This window comes from Populus alba, chromosome 13, assembly GCF_005239225.2.
Source record: "Populus alba chromosome 13, ASM523922v2, whole genome shotgun sequence".
NCBI lineage: Eukaryota > Viridiplantae > Streptophyta > Magnoliopsida > Malpighiales > Salicaceae > Populus > Populus alba.
The window spans coordinates 15,019,600-15,037,676 of record NC_133296.1 but is presented as its reverse complement, the minus strand read 5'-3'; the positions used below and the strand labels follow the sequence as shown (position 1 = coordinate 15,037,676).

Below are 18,077 nucleotides of genomic sequence, written 5' to 3'. Positions count from 1 at the left end.
GATGTAGGAATTTTTTATTTATAACTCTAGTCATTTTTACTTTTGCCTATAATTTTACTTTATCTCATCAGTAAAAATAGAGAAAAAAGTTACTCTCACATAAAAGACCTCAAGTCATGTCTTCCTTGACACAAGAAAAACCTATACGAATCATCCTCAAAAAAAATTTAAAGGATCTTTCTTTTTCAACCAAAAGTATTGGAGTCTAGAAACACCAGAACTAATGCAAGAAAAAGAAGTGCTTCAGCTCTTGACAAAGAAATCAAGTTTCAACCAGAACCTGAAAAGAGCAATAGTGGAAATGGGTCCCTCATATTAGGCCCCAAGGTTTGAGGGGATGCCATATTGGCATTGTTTTTTGGTGGAGAGAAGAGAGGATCTTCTTGTAAGGATTAGGGGTGAGCAAAACCGGTTCGGTTCGGTTTTTATCAAAAAAAGTAAACAAACCGAATTTTTTAAATAAAAAAAAAACCGAAACCGAACCGAAACCGGTTCGAACCGGCTGGTTTCGGTTCGGTTTTTCTAGGGGAAAAACCGATTTGGTTCGGTTTTGGCTCGGTTTTTCCGGTTTTGGCTCGGTTTGGCTGGGTTTTGCTCGGTTTTTTTCCGGTTTGGCGCGGTTTTTTTCGGTTCGGTTCGGTTTTTTCGGTTTTATAAGCCTAAAACCGATACCGAACCGAACCGGTCGGTTTTTTCAAAATTTTAATAGGTTTAATCGGTTTTTTTTCGGTTCGGTTTTTTCTGTTTTTTTTTCTCGGTTTTCTCGGTTTCTCAGTTTTTTTGCTCACCCCTAGTAAGGATCCATCTTCTTCTCTTACTAGAGGTGCTCAAGAGAGAGGGTCCCGTAAAAGTCCTTCCCATGTCCTTACTATAGACTCATAAGAGAGAAGGAGGTAGCCTCATACCCTTAGGGATGATGTAACTGGCAACATTTGCATCATGAATGTGGAATTAATGGCTTGCCAACAACATGGTGAGTATGTTACCTAGATGCCTCTCCCTGATGAGCATATCAACAAAATGACCATAGGATACTCCCAAAGTCTCTTAGAGATCACTACCCCCGCTCTGCATGTACACGATGAGGTATTATTTGTGAGAGATGTGTTTAGCTACTATCAGTTAAGCTTAGACCAGCTGCATCCTAACAGGTAGACACACACTACCAGAAATTCACCAAACACCAACAGAATTACCGATGAAATAATTTTATCGGTAAATTGCAATGATAATTATTGACGGATATTATTATATCTGTAATTCGGTCAGTATATACTGATAACATTATTCCGTCAGTATTGTTGCTACCTAATTTTTTACCCATCTTTTTGATAAAAAAATTTAAAAAATCGAAAAATAATGAAAATCCAAAAAAACTTTCTTAATATAATTGCTTCATTTTTAGCATTTTCAGCATCGTCTCAAAAGAATTTAAAATTTCAAAGGACTTTCAAATGCATTCGACTTTTCACGCGTCATTTTTAAAATCATTGATTTTCCTTGTTAAGTCGACGTTAACATTGCTTGTTTTCCAAAAAATACAAAAAATAAAGAAGTTGAGGGACCAATGTGTTTGTGGCCATGACACACTTCTCCTATAAATATCAGTTTACACAACACACACAAAGGGTGGGGGGCAATTTTAAAAAATTAAAAGGGAGAAGCCTAAACCACACAAAAAACCCAAAAAAAATCCTAACCATTTTTCTTCTTCTCTAGGGGCCGCCGCTCCCTCCCTTGGGAAAAGAGAACTAGAAGTCGTAGCCCTTCTCTTTGAATTTTTTTCATAGACCAGCCACTCTCCTTCACCTCCCTCTCACAGCCATCACCAGATCTTCCCCCCTTTCTTCTCCCTCACCAATTCTCCCCTCTTTGAGCCGACTAAAAACCCACGGTCCTTATCTCAGCCATCCCCATCTCCTTCCAGCTCCCCACCACAACCACACAGGCCACCCACTACACTTCCTCCTCTCCCTTTCTTGATCTCTCACAACCGACCCAACAACCCCATCGTCGGCCTCCACAAATCAGTTCCCTTCCTTGGCCAACCATTCCTCAGCTCTTCCCCAGATCTGACTGAAACCTCTCTCAGCCACCGAGAGCATCGCCTTGCAGCGCACAGCTAACAGATCTTCCCTCTTCAACCGGAAACAGACCCACGGTCTCCCTCTTCAGCCATAAATGCCATTTCTCCCTTTCCCCTTCCAACCGGACAACCACGCCCATCTCAATCGCATCTTTAGCATTCACGGACGACAACCGCCAGATCTAGCACCGAAGGAAGAGAGAAAATAGAAATGAGATAGATTTGAGAAGGAGAAAGAACCAGATCTAAGGAGAAAATAAAATTATAATCAACTTTTATTTGTGCATTTTTCTCTTGTTGCAGGTGATGGTGATCCTCACCGCTAGCAGGAAAGTGAAGAGAGGAGGAAGTCGTTACGAATCTGCCTTTCTGCCCGGATTTTTTGCGGTGGCACGAGAACCCAAGCACTGCTAGTGACGGTCGCGAGTGGACTGATACACCGCCATTGATCCTATCATCCAAGGGGTTTCTTAGCATTATTCTGAATTTTTTTGGGGTTTTATTTTGTAAATTTTAAATTATTTAATGTACTATTTGTTTCATTTTGAATTGTGGTGATTTGTAATATATAAATGTGGGTGTATGAGAAAAACATAATAAAAAGTGATGTGTGTGTGTTTTTTTTTTTATGTATTTTTTTTAATGATAAAAAAATTAAAAAGGAAAAAATTAAATGTTTTAATTTGCATTGAATTTGATTCATATTTCAAAAAAATATATCAAAAAATATTTTTCTTTTGGTATCCGTGGTTATAATATTATACGTAAGATGTATTAATGATATTAAATGGAAATTTTGTTTTGTTTTTTTAAACTAGAGCAATTAGGTTTTCTTTACCTGATAAGATAAGGATCTCTTTACCGAGAAGAACTTTTCTTTTCTTTTTAAAAAAGTCATCGGCAAGACAACTTTCAAAACCTTTTTCACATCAAATCACGAAGCAGCTTACCTCAGGTAGGGTGCGCTAGAGGTGCTAATACCTTTCCTAGCCACAACCAGTCCATTACTCGTGAATCTCTAACAAAGATCAATACACCTGGGTTTCCTAGTAACCTTGAATCAAATACTAGGTGGTGACTCCCAAGAACGAAAACATGCAAAAGAACAAAAATCACCATCGGACGCCACGCGAGGGATGTGCGACAGAATGACGACTCTGCTGGGGAAGGTATTGTTTCTAACAATATTGGACTAAGCTTTATGTATTTGATGTGTTTATGTTTTTTCCTTTTGTCTTATTTTGTTAATGTTTTTTTTTCTTACATGTATTGTATAAAATTGTCCCATGCAGCATATGTTTTTATTTTTGAAAGCACACACAAGCTTCTAAGTTAGTTGGGGAATTAGCAATCTGCCTTATGACTATTAGTCAGAGTTCAAATGCATGAAATACCCAACTCATATTTAAGTGTCTGCTTGGTAATGTTGGGTATACGTGCCTTAATCATTTCTTGCAACACCCATATATTGTCTTTACGAAGATCGTCATTGGGCAGATATAAGACCCTTTTAAGACCAGATAGAAAACCTACTCATGTTCACATAATAAATAGATCTTGTCCTTAGGTTATATGTGTTATCTTTTATTTGCATTAAGGCAAACCCTTTTTGAAGTATCTTGAACTCAAGACTTGTGGGTAACACAATGGTCGTCACTCAGAAAATTTTCATTGTAGAGTTTGGGCAAGAATCAAGATTTTGATTCATCATGCAAGAGTTACGACCATATGTCACCTCTTGAAGGGCAAATTCATCATATAGATTACATATTCATACATTCATCATGCATGCACAAGGCTGAAATGCAGATTCCCCCATTTAAGGTCAATTGCATGAGACTAATAAAAAAAGATGATGGAAAATGAAGAACGAGGTTAGATAGAGGCTCATTGTCAAAAGAAAATTGGAGCATCGAAGGTGAAGTAGCTAAACTCACATCTGCTTAAACAAGTGTTGAGCATTAAGAAGAAAAGGAATGCCTACACAGCCTTTCGTGGGAACACTGTTAGTTTACGGCACACATAAGAAAATTGATTAGCTTTTCTTATCAGCATTCCATTATTAGTGGCCATAGCATCAATGCTCTGCCTTTTCCTTCATTTTATTCATGAATAGCATCAGCAACACCTTCAGTCATCAATTAAAGATGATCCCCTTTCTGGTCTAGTTGCACTGTTAATTGTTTACCGCCTCCACATCTTCCATTGGCACCCAATAGCTGCCATCCTTTTCACATCATGAGCATTGGTATTCCTTCCAAGTCACCCTTACTATGAGCTCAATTCCAGTTTAGTAGCATAGGATGTTGGTCTGGAAAAAAAAAGGCATGATTAGATCCTAAACTTCTATGTGGCAAAACACTCTCTCTAGATATTTGTTTGTGAATCTGTTAGTGGGGAATGCAAGAGTGAATGTAGTAGTTTCATATGCTATAAAACTTTCTCTCATCAGTTTCAGCACTGAAACACTGTAGTAGGTAGAAGAGTCAAACATGGTCTAAAAACATGAGCAGTCGTCAAACTTTAACGTGGAAGAGCTCTCTCTATAAAAATCTGTTTGTGGCTCTACAAGTGTGAAATGCAAGAGGGGATGTAGTAGTTTCATACATTATAAAACTTTCTCTCATCAACAGAAGCACCAAAACACAGTGGTAAGCATAAGAGCCAAACCTGGTCTAAAAAACATAAGCAAACATCGAACTTCAATGTAGCAGAACTCCATCTATAGAGATTTGTTTGTGGATCTGCTAGTAGGGAATCCAAGAGGAGCTGTAGTAGTTTTAGATCTGCTACATGTTTTTCTCACTACTATCAGCATGAAAACACAGAAGTAGGGAGAAAAGATAGACCTGGGCTGAAAAACTATAAGAAGACTGAAACTTCAATAGAGCAGAACTCCCTCTACAAGTGTCTTTTTGTTACACCATCAGCGAGGAATCCAAGAGGAAATAGAGGAGTTTTAGATTCATCAGGTTCTCCTCCAATAAAGACTGTATGATTCCACACATCAGCAGTGGCAATGCTACGTGGTTCCATACGTTGCCAGGATTACCTAACAACCTCAAAAGGTTTCCAACAGTCCTCATGCGACCACAACAACATTGGAGGATTGGTATGATGTTATGAGGATTGCTAAAAGAATTGAACAAGCTATGAAGATGGGAAAGATTGAAGGACCTGCCATGGATTCTAGAATAATGATGAGAGATGAATCAGAAGATAACTTTGAAGCTGAGAAACTTTAGTTATGTGGTTCAGTTAGGTATCGTTGTAGCACCAAATTGCTCAAGTGTCGTTGTCATGATTAACATTCATCTGCCACTTGAGTTTGTCTACCAACATCTATTAGATTCCAAACTTGGTGCCCCGACTCCGTCAAGTCCCATGCAATCACCGTTTCTTAGACGATATAATCCAGATAAGAGATGTGAATACCATGGTGGGGTCCTCGACCATTCAGTTGAATAGTTGCAAGAATTTCAAGAATTGAGTCTGGAGGTTGGTGTTCAAGAGGCAAGTCGAGTTTGTGAAAGATGATGTCATCAGCCATATTGTCACCACAACATCCTCAGAATGACAAGTGATCGAAATGTTGGGCAAAACACACATATCGCCAAAAAAGTTGATCCAAGGATGATACCGAATTTGTCAATAATATTGTTATGGAATTTTGATGCTCTGCATTTTGTTTTGAGGTCACATCTCATCCTTGAAGGAAACATGTCTTTTCTTTGTCTTCTTGTTGTTTTGAAATCAAGATATGCTTCTTTCAAAGGGTATTTTGATAAAATATTTTGATCAAACTCCAACATGCAAAATTAAGGCTAGTCAATCCAGAAGATTTAAAGTGTTTTGATAGCAGAAATGACTCGTTGCTCGTTAAAATAGTATGAGGTGGCCAAACAACTTTGAACTCACACATGAAACTAAACCACACATCATGTATCTAAGTTTTAGTAATATGCATAATGACACGTAGTGGATTCAGTAATATGAACTCGTGAATCATGATTCTTACAAGTCCAAATCATTATACTAGATGAGATTAAAATTTATCGGTTCTAACCGACCTTGCTTGAAATGAGAAAAGGCCATTTTTTATATCCCCTCACTTTATAAAGAAATTTATTCTTAGCAAACCCATTTGAGCCTAATAGAATATTTCTTCTTTATAAAAAAAACCCTGAACAGGATCACATCCCACACTGGGGAAAAACGATAGATATTTTAAAGACCTTGATGGAATCAATGGAGAGGGAAGGTTAAGAACAAAAGTCCAACGATTGAGATATAGCTAAAAAAAAAAAGAAAACATAGACTTGGGGGAAAAAATATTGATGCTAGTCTTTCATTACCATCCAGATAAAGTAGTGAAGATGGATGCTGGAATGGATTATGTCACATTTAGTAGACACAACAAAAACCAAAAGTCAACATCAGAAAAATATTGAGATACAAACATAAAAAGATAACAAATTTTACAAAAGGATCAACAAGTATTTTTTTAGAAGGAAAAAAAACAAACTCTACCAGCAACCCACCACCATTGACTCATGGCTAGGTTGTCGAGGGTGTAGACCCAAAACCAATACTATTCAAGGTAGATCCTTCAGGCAGCACACTGAAATTAATGAAAACGACAGAGAAAGGGAAAAAAAGAAAAAAGAGAGAGTAAACTTCAGCCAGCGCACACAAAACATATGTTATTTAATAAAAATAATCTAACGAATTGAGTCAAATCTATCTTTATATTTCTAATCTATTCGTAAAAAGTTTTTTTTGTACTGGGGACAGGTATTGTTTTCAACTTTATCGGACTAAGCTTTGTGTTTTGATGTGTTTAAGTTTTTTTTGTACTTTGTTTTATTTTATTTGTGTTTTATTCATGCATTGTATATAATTCTCTCATGCATCACAAGTTTTAATTTTTGAAAGCACACACAAGCTTTAGATTAGGTGGGGGACTAGCAGCTTACCTTATGACTTGAGTCAAGGTTGAAGTTTGTGTAAACCCCAACTCTTCGTTGAGTGCTTAGACTGGTAATAGTTGGACACGTGCCAACCCATTACCTACTGGGCCCCTATATTGCCTTTACGAGGGCAATCACTGGGACAACAAGAGACCTTTTTAGAGACCAAGTAGCAAACCTACCCTGTCTCACTTAAAATGAATAGAGCTTGTCTTTAGGATGTATGTGCTATTGTTTTGCATCCGAGCAAACCCTTCTTGAATCATCTTGAACTCAAGACTTATGGGTGACACAATGGCCGTCACTTAGAAAATTTTCATTGTAGAGTTTGGGCAAAAATCATGATTCTTGCTCCATCATACAAGAGTTACGACCATATTGTCACCCCTCGAAGGGCGAGTTTGTCATATAGATTGCATATTCATACATTTATCATGCATGTACCGGGTCGAAAAGTAGGTTCCCCTGTACAAGTTGTGCTGCAAGTGATTGAAGAAAGATGAGGGAAGTGAAGAAAGGTGTCAGATAGCGGCTCATTATCAGATTGAGTTTGAGAGCATCAAAGGTGAAGTAGCTGGACTCAGATCTGCTCGAACAAGTGTTGAGCATCAAATGGAAAGAGAATGTTTGCACAGTCTTCTGTGGGAACACTGCTTGTTCACATCTAATTGAAGCTGTATCTCTCCTTTTTCGTCATGAACAATAACAACAATGCCTTCAGTCATCAACTAATGACAACTCTGGTTTTTACCCAGTTGCACTGTTAAATGTTCATTGCCTCCACATCATCTAATGGAACCAAATGACTACTAGCCTCATGTTCATGGTGCATTAATCTGCTTTGAAGTTACCCTGATTATAAGCTCAATTCCAGTTCAACAGCACGAAGACATCTTAGTAGTTTGAAGAGCCAGACTTGGTCCGAAAATATGAGCAGACATCAAACTTCAACGTAGCAGATCTCTCTCGGCAGGAATTTGTTTGTGGATCCGCAAGTGGGAAATCCAAGAAGGAATGCAGTAGTTTCAGATCATCTATGATTTTCCTCCAACATTGTCAGTATTAAAGCGCAAAAGTAGAGAGAAGAGACATGCCTAGACTAAAAAACATGAAGAATATTGAAACTTCAACAGAGCAGAACTTCCTTTATAGGTGTTTGTTTGCTACACTGTCAGTGAGAAAGCGAAGAGGGGACAAAGGAGTTTTAGAATTCATCAGGTGCTCTTCCAATAAAGACAATGTGTGATCCCACACGTCGGTAGTGGCGATACTACAAGTTTCTATGCACTGCCAAGATTACCAAGTTGTTGGAAAGTTTTCTAACAATCCGCAGCCAACCACAACAACATTGGAAGATTGAAATGATGTTGTGAGGATTTGCCGAAGAATTGAACAAGTTATGAAAAGAGGAAAGATTGAAGGATCTGCCATGGATTCCAGAACAATGATGAGAGGTGAATCAAGAGATGACTTCGACGGTGTGAACCCTTAATTATGGGGTATAGCCAGGTCTCACGGTAGCATCAATTGCTCAAATGTCTTTGCCAAGATGGGACATTCCTCTGCCGTTTAAGTTTGTCGACCAGCATCTGCCAGATTCCAGAATTTTGCTTGACTCCGACAAATCCCATGCAACCACCAATTTCTAGTTGGTATAATCCAGATAAGAGATGTGATGTCATGGTGGGGTCCTCAACCATTTCAAGTGAACAGTTTCAAGAATTGCAAGAATTGAGTCTGAAAGTTGGTGAGCAAGAGACAAGTGGAGTCGGTGAAGGAAGGTGTCATTGGCTATATTGTTCCCCGAACATCATCAAAATGACATGTGATCGAAAGTGTTTGGCAAAACACAGATATTGCCAGAAAAGCTGATTCAAAAATGGTGATGGACTGTCAATCATATTGTTATGGAATTCTGCATTTTGTTTTGGGATCACATCTCATCCTTCAACGAAACATGCCTTGCTTTTGTCTTTTTGTTGTTTTGAAATCAACAAATGTTTAGCATTTTATTCCGACAAAATATTTTGATCAAACTCCAACATGCGATAAAGGTTAATCAAGCCGGAAGATTAAAAGTGTTTTGATTACAGAAATGACTCGACGCTTGAAAATAACATGAGGTGACTAAACAATTTTGAACTCATACCTCCTGAAACTGAACCACACATCATATAGCTAAGTTTTAACAGTATGCATAATGACATGTAGTGGATTCGGTAGTTATGGACTCGTGAATCATGATTCTTACAAGTCCCAATCATTACACTGGATAAGGTCAAAATTTATCGGTTCTAACCGACCTTGCTTGAAATGAGAAAAGGCCATCTTTGATATTCCCTTCACTTTCTAAAGATTATATCCCTTGTAGTCCCATTTTGAGCTGGATAAAATATCTTTTCATGAAAACCCTGACTAGGATCACACCCCACACTGGGGGCAAATGATAGATATGTTGGAGACATTGATATGATTAATGGATAAAGGGGAAGGCTTAGAACAAAAGTCCAATGATTGAGAGAGAGCTAAAAGTAAACACATAGACTGGGGGCATATAAGAAAGTTTTGAGGAAGGCTATGAAAAAAAAAAAAGAACGAAAAAAAGAAGAAGGGGGAAGTTGAAATTGCCTTCACTTAAATACAAGTCAAAGGTAAAGGAAGGAGAACGCCTATCAAGTCTATGAAGAGCAAAAGAAATTTCAATCAAGGAAAGGCACAACAAAAGTCAATACCAGAAAAAAGACTAAGTCATAAACGTGACTTTTGGTGTCCATTACAAAGCCTCTGAGGTTATCAGATGATTAAGGTTGGTTATTCATCAAGGAAATGTGGATTTGTATTATGACTTATGTTAAGAAAAGTCTGAACTTTGAGGTTAACAAGGTTATATGTCATTTCCTCTACAAAGACAACAACAGAAAACAAGTTGATGAATAATTGATGTTGATCCTAGGTCTTTGAAACCCTCAAACACCTTTTGAGCCTTTGAAATTCCTTTCTTTCATAGCCATGAACCATAGCCTGCATTACGTGCTTTTAAAAGCCCTTTTTAATCAAGCAAGAAATTTGAACCGATAAATGGCGATCTCAAAACTTGAAGAGTTTTTCCATAAGAGTCGTGGCTTCATGAATTAAGCTACTGGTTATTATGCATGCTGATAAAATAAATGCTAAGAAAAGAAACAACCTTTCTTGATAAAGCCTGAGCATCTTGTTTTTTGAAATTCATAAAAAGGTCACCTCATCACAGACCATCAAAAGATATACCCAAAATCAGAGTTTAAAGTGGATACAAAGAACCATGGAAAAAGCCATTTTTAATCCTATATTGGGTCAATTTCTGTTTTCAAAATACAAGACAATCAAAGGACTGTGTATTTCGAATAACGTGTGTTGGGTCTTTGATCAAAAAGCTTGATTTTCAAAAGATTTTCAAAAAGGACATCTCTGATTTCATTTCAACAAACTAGACTTTGAATAGACATGATCTTTGAAATATGAGAGTTGACTCCAGAACAAGGAAGATTATCAAACACAGAAGAACATTGATTGAGTATGCAAAATCGTTGATAGAAATGACATTGAAGTCCTCGACACTCCTTGAAAAGTTGAGCAGCTGGGGGCAATACAGTGGACCTTAAGAAGGAAAACAAACAGTATCCAGATCAGCTGGGGGCAAAGAAAGAATCAGATGATGAGTCATCAAAGTCCCGGAAAGTTATGATTATCATCTGACAATGACAAAGGAAAACATCATTGAGTATAAACTGATGAACGAGCATTCATATCATTGCTGGGGCAATGTTGTTCAAAGACAATCCATGATTCAGTGAACTTCAGCAGCAATTGATGAGCAACGCTGCACTTGAAGGATATTTTCATATCTCCATCTTGGGTCACCCTCTGAAACATGGCTATGACTCCTGACAGATGTTATCGGGTGAGTGCATTTGAATGAACATCGAACATATGCACACCACCAAGACTGACTGTGGAACAATGATGCACTTGAAGGACAATCTCATATTGTCATCCTTTGAAACATGGTTATCGACAGACGTTACCACGCAACTGCATTGAATGAATGTCAGAAAGGCACCCACCCCGAAGACTGACTGTGTGGGACAATTTGTTTTGAAGCCAGATGAGCACTTCACCGCATGAGTATGGGTGATAGAAGTAGCATCATTGATGAGGCCGAGGCATTTCTTTTCACAATCTGATTAGAAGAGTTGAAAGGAGTCTATGAGAAGAGCACTGAGCATACAACCATGAGCCTTTGTACTGCAAGCTATGAGATGCATGATTGGATGACTGAATGAGTTCCAAGAAGGTTGATGATAACATGTACTTAAAGAGTACTGTTTCAAATAGAGGCAAGTTCATGACTGATTAACAATTGTGATGGGTATTGGCATGATGCACACAATCAATCAGAGGATAATTCTCAGAAGAAGCCAAGAGAAAATCCTTCATGATGAATCAAGCAGTACCACACTTGGGGGCAGGGTCAAGCTTGATGAACGATGCAAGCAGTAATTGTCGAAGACAGCCCGGGTTGGGCACTACATTTACAGCTGAGTGGATGACTTGCACATGAATGAGCCAATGCATCGAAAGAGCAAGGAAAGCTTTGGAATGAAAACAAAGGCACCCTATGACGATGGAGCATCAAAGAGGGGGGGACCTATATTTCAAAACAGGTAAGGATGCATGCATGTCATCTAACCTAAAAAAAAGAAAAAAAAAAGAAAAAAAAATTTTGCACATATTTTTAAATTGTTACAGGAAAATCCTTAAGGAGGTCCAGCAAGATATTGGAAAAAGAAAGAAGCATGGTGGTGATGATAATAAAGAATCGGTTTTGATCATGGAATAAAAGGATGATGGGATGAACCCTAACATTAGGAAAATCCCAAAGAAATGACAAGATCAACCTTGCAATCGGGAAGCCTCGAGTTTTCAACCCTTGCAGTCAGGAAACACCGAGTTTTCAAATCCTACGATCGGGACTTATCAGGAAGCACCAAGTTTTCCAGCCCTTCTTCTGTCATCCCCTCAGGACTTCGCCAGGTAAGTCCTATTTTTCACACTTGTCATATCATATTTTTTCCATCTGGGTAGGTCGCCCATCATAATAAGACCGTTCTTCATATTTTTTCCATCCGGGTAGGTCACCCATGACAATGAGACCGCAGTTTTCCACATTTTTTCCATCTGGGTAGGTCACCCATTACAATGAGACCGCATTTCACATTCTTTCTATTTGGGTAGGTCGCCCATCACAACGAGACCACTTCATCATATTTTTTCCATCTGGGTAGGTCACCCATTACAATGAGACCACATTTCATATTTTTTTCCATTTTTTTGGGTAGGTCGCCCATTACAATGAGACCGCACTTCACATTTTTTTCATCTGGGTTCGTCACCCATACAATGAGACCATCATTTTTCTGGGGTTCGTCACCCATACAATGAGACCATCATTTTTTCTTGGGTTCACCACCCATAATTTTTTTCTTGGGTTCGTCACCCATACAATGAGACCATTATTTTTCTGGGGTCGGTCACCCATACAATGAGACAGGCATTTTTCTAGGGTTCGTCACCCGTACAATGAGACCAGCATTTTTCTAGGGTTCGTCACCCGTACAATGAGACCAACATAGGGTTCGTCACCCGTACAATGAGACCAGCACCAGGGTTCGTCACCCGTACAATGAGACCAGCAGAATTAGGGTTAGTCACCCGTACAATGAGACCAGAATGAGGTCGCCAGATGGGATCTCATGTAGCTTTGGTTAAAGGGAATCGCCAGATGGGATTTCAGGTTGACCGAGTTACATATATTTTCGTTCCAATTGAATGAGGTCGCCAGATGGGATCTCATGTAGCTTTGGTTAAAGGGAATCGCCAGATGGGATTTCAGGTTAACCGAGTTACACATATTTCGTTCCAGTTGAATGAGGTCGCTAGATGGGATCTCATGTAGCTTCGGTTAAAGGGAATCGCCAGATGGGATTTCAGGTTAACCAAGTTACATATATTTTCGTTCCAGTTGAATGAGGTCGCCAGATGGGATCTCAGGTAAACCCAATGTGTGGGTAGGTCGCCCGTGAAAATAGACTATTGGGAGAGTGTGGGTCGGTCGCCCATGAAAATAGACCAGAGTGAGTGTGTGTGGGCAGGTCGCCCGTGAAAATAGACTTGAGTGAGTACGTGTGGGCAAGTCGCCCGTGAAAACAGACTTGAGTGAGTATGCGTGGGCAGGTCGCCCGTGAAAACAGATCAGTGTGAGTGTGTGGGCAGGTCGCCCAAGATAATAAAATCATTTTCCTTTTGTTTTCTTTACCAAGCTTACTATGCAAAATTTTGAGGAGATTTGCTTCGTAAGCATTGTAAAGAGGGGGCATCTGTTGCTACCCAATTTTTGACCCATGTTTTGATATATTTTCAAAAAATCCAAAAATTGAGAAAAACAAAGAAAATCCAAAAATATGTTTTTTATATATATTTTCGTCATTTTAGCAGTTTCAACGTCGTCTAAAAAAGAATTTAAATTGTTAAAAGATGTTCAAACGCGTTTGACGTTTCACGCGTCATTTTTAAAATCATTGATTTTCCGCATGTGAGTCGACGTTGATATTACTCGTTTTCAAAAAATACAAAAAAATAAGAAAAATCAAAATTTACAAAAAAGAAAGAAGTTGAGGGACCAAGTTGAAAAACCTAGCAACATTTTGTCTATAAATACTGGTCTTCAACTCACATTCAAGGGGGGGTTAATTTTGGAAACACAAAAAAATACAAAAAACCTAAACCTAATCCTTTTTTTGAAGAGCAGCCGCCCCCCCTGGTTTTAATTTTTTCCAGCCGCCGAAGCCAATTCATTTTTTTCTCCCCCACACAGCCCCTCACCCGAATTGAATTTTTTTTCTTTGGAAACCGGCCAAACAGCCCTTCCAAATCCACCCGGATTATTTTTTTCCTCCTTCAGCCTCTCATCCTCTTCATCCACAGCCGCTGTTACCCCCTTCATCTCCTCCCGCCGACCACCTCTTCCCTGCCAAAGAGCAACCGAAGCCAGCCCTCAACCGGCCAAAACAGCAGCCCTGTGCAGCGGAGGCGTTGTCTTCTTCCCGGTTGTTTCCCCCTCTCCACTGCCATCTCCACACCAGACAAGCTCCAGCCGTTCCCCCCACCGGTGGTAGCAGCAGCAGCAGCAGAGCCGTCCTTCTCCTCCCTCACCTGGCCGAACACAGTGGCAGCCCCGCTGCCCTCTCCTCGGTTTTCTTTCCGTTCCACCGCGACAACGGCTCCAACACACGGCAGCCCCACCATTGGCCAGCAGCAACGCCCGATCCACCACCCAAAACAGAGGAGGAGAAGACACCCACCACCGCAGCTGGGCATCACCGGATCTGCAACCAGACGCAGATCTGCAAAACAAAGAAAAAAACAGATCTAAAATGAAACAAACAACTTAAAATGGACTGCTGTTTGTGCGTTTTCTTGTGGTTGCAGGTGACGGTGGGTGTCACCGCCGGCGTAGGGGGGCTGAGACGACGAAGCCGGTCCAGACCCCCCCTGTCTCTGGGGTTTTCTGGCTGCGGCGCGTGAACCCACGCGCCGCCAGTGACGGTGGCGCGTGGGGAGACGCGCCGCCACTGTTCCAGCTGATGGCAGAAGTCCTTCCCTGCAATTTCTGGAGTTTCTAGGGATTATTTTGTAATTTTTAAATTAATTAATGTAATTTTTTATTTATTTATTTTTAGTTTTGAATTTGAATTTGAATTTGAATTTGTATAGTGGATGTAAATGAAAAGAAAAGAAAAGAAAAAGAAAAGAAAAGAAAAGAAATAAAAGTAGGGTGCGTTAGGGGTGCTAATACCTTCCCTAACCACAACCAGTCCCTTACCCGCGAATCTCTGACAAGACCAGTACATCCGGTTTCCTAGTAGCCCGAAATCAATTACTAGGTGGCGACTCCAACGAACCAAATTCAAGCAAATGCAACAACGAGAATTAAATCGCCAGCCGATGCCGCACGCTGATTGATTTTTTTCGGGGTACACTAGTCTTTCATTACCATCCAGATAAAGTAGTGAAGATGGATGCTGGAATGGATTATGTCACATTTAGTAGACACAACAAAAACCAAAAGTCAACATCAGAAAAATATTGAGATACAAACATAAAAGATAACAAATTTACAAAAGGATCAACAAGTATTTTTTAGAAGGAAAAAAAACAAACTCTACCAGCAACCCACCACCATTGACTCATGGCTAGGTTGTCGAGGGTGTAGACCCAAAACCAATACTATTCAAGGTAGATCCTTCAGGCAGCACACTGAAATTAATGAAAACGACAGAGAAAGGGAAAAAAAGAAAAAAGAGAGAGTAAACTTCAGCCAGCGCACACAAAACATATGTTATTTAATAAAAATAATCTAACGAATTGAGTCAAATCTATCTTTATATTTCTAATCTATTCGTAAAAAGTTTTTTTCTTCTCCAAAATGTCATTTCGTTATATTTTTGCCATCAAAACTAATAAAAGGTATATAATATATATAGCTTGTATATCATAAAGTTCAGATTTTTTATGTTTGAAATATTCCTTGTTAAAACTTACCGTGTGTGGAATAACTTACACGTGCAACTTAATAAAACTAAGTAGAATTTCTAAGCTTCTCATCTTATTCTCCATCTCTCAATAAGGGGTGTTTTGGAAATATAAAAACTTGAAACTTGATCATGTACAATTCACTGCTTGATTTATTTTTTTTAATTTTTAAAAATTTTTATTTTTTTTTTGAAATAATCATGGATCATTTTTTATTTTTTATTTTTTATTTTTTATTTTTTATTTTTTTTCTTAAACCTTTTAAAATTTAATTGTTTCAAATTTCCAAATTTTTTATTTATTAAATTTTAATTTAAAAGGTATGAAGCTTTTTCATTCGTAAAAACATTTTTGAAATAAAGAATAAATTTATATATGATTAGAAGGCTTTTCGACTCAGCAATATATACAAAACATTTATATAAATTGTCTTCTTCTTTTTTTTCCTATTTCGGTGAACCCTTACTTCACACTTCAGAAGTAAAGAAAAAATTAAGGGGAAGACAACATAAAAATTCGATAAAACAACGGACAGTTACATAATTGCTGGAATCTAACATTTGTTGTTTTGTTGCTGTCATCTCGCAGTTGATAATGAATTTACGAATTACAGGTTAAAAAGTCATTGAAATTAACCATGTAATTATTTCTTGGAGATATAGCTATCAAGATTTAATTAATATTTAATTGGCAAATGGTTTAGTGACTCAAACTTTATAATATGGTTTTGAGAAGTCCAAGGTGAAATATGTGAGCACGAACAATATTTTTGTACACAATGTTTAGGAGTTTTGTTAATTAGTTCAATGATGTGATGATGTAAACTTTGCAGTGGATACTTCATAATTAGTTTTTGCTTAGCAGTATAATACGGTGCAGTTGGAACTGCTTTGAGGTTGACCACAGCATAAAAAGTTGTTTAAATTTCATTATTTAAACCTGTTTTTCAACTCAAATTATGGTAAAAACTTGGATTTGAAAAAAATTTATAATTTATAATTTTTCTTAAATCTACGTTTTCAAAATGAAACCGCAAAAACTACTGCAATGCAAAACAAGATGACGAGCATTGCTTGAAGTTATTGAAGAACTGTTACAAATCTATTCCAACCAAGTGATGGAGAAGTAATCCTTATGGATGCGGTCCTTACAGTAATGCCAGAGAATAGTGCAGCTGCAAGGGACACTGCCCACATGGATGTGTTTATGTGTAAACTCAAAATCAGGGAGGGAAGGAGAGGACCAACAAGAATTCATGGCCTTGGAAACTGGAGGTGGATTTAGTGGCTCCGGTTTGAACGTTGCTTTTGTAGCTTTTGGGTGATGGAGTTCTACACTTCATATTCTTCTTCGATTCTAGACTTCAAAAAACTGAGTTCTAATGTTTTCTTCAGTCATATTTTAGTTATTAAGATTCAAATTTCATGTCATGTAAAGTTACAAGGAGTAAAATATTTCTTATGCCAGCAAAGGTTTCAGAATTGAGCAGCCACCAGAAAAACAGCACATCATGGGAGTTTGATTTTAAAAAGTTGCAAATTACAATAAGTTCATACATTCTTCAAATCAAGTTTGCGTATGCAGGTGACTGCATGCATGTCTCCATCGTCTACATAATGTGCCATCCTAATCCTCTCAAACCTCTTTCCTCTCTGACTCAAACGTGGAAACCATGGGAAACAGGAATACTGTTGGACACAGGGAAAACCCCCTCAGTCCTGGATACAACATTGCTTGTCATCAGTCGAATGCTGGAGGCCATAAATATTAATAAACATAAAAGAACCATGTTAGGAATTAGAAGTAGTCCACCTACGTTGACACTAGTTAATTTTAGCAGCGAACAGCAGTTCATCAGATGATTACAGGGTTCACTATCAGACTCAGACTCGGCCTCAGCACCATTAACTTGTGAGAAGCTCATTGTAGGCATAGCTATAACATCTTCAAAATGGTTTCTACAGTTCAGCAGTTCGACACATGAATTTATATCTAAACCTTTGGGTTCTCCGAAATGTTCTACTGGACCTAGCAAGTACTTTGGGGCATTTTAAGAGGACCTCACTATAAATTGCTATTGATACAAAAGGTTGTATGCTGGTAAAATCTTTTATTCGATGAACATCTTCCAAAGATAGTTCCTCTCCAATTGTGTCCTTGTTACTTGTAAAACCTCCTGCAGGAATGAAAAAACATATCATGCAGAAGTCAATGGAGCGCCTCTACATCAAAGGCATGCAAATGAACAAATGCATGTAGGCAAATGGAAAATTTATAGATTCACTAGTGTTGAAAATAATGCTACTTTCAAATCATGGTAAAGAAACACCATAGTTCAAGAATCTAGTACTTTGCTGAGATAGAGGGGTATACATTGAACTCCATGTAAG

General features: G+C 38.4%; 1 pseudogene; it reads right to left on the bottom strand.

The window, feature by feature from the left end:
* Positions 1 to 2,088: 2,088 nt before the first annotated feature.
* Positions 2,089 to 18,077, bottom strand: part of LOC118040147 (xanthohumol 4-O-methyltransferase-like) — an 18,663-nt pseudogene continuing 2,674 nt past the window's right edge.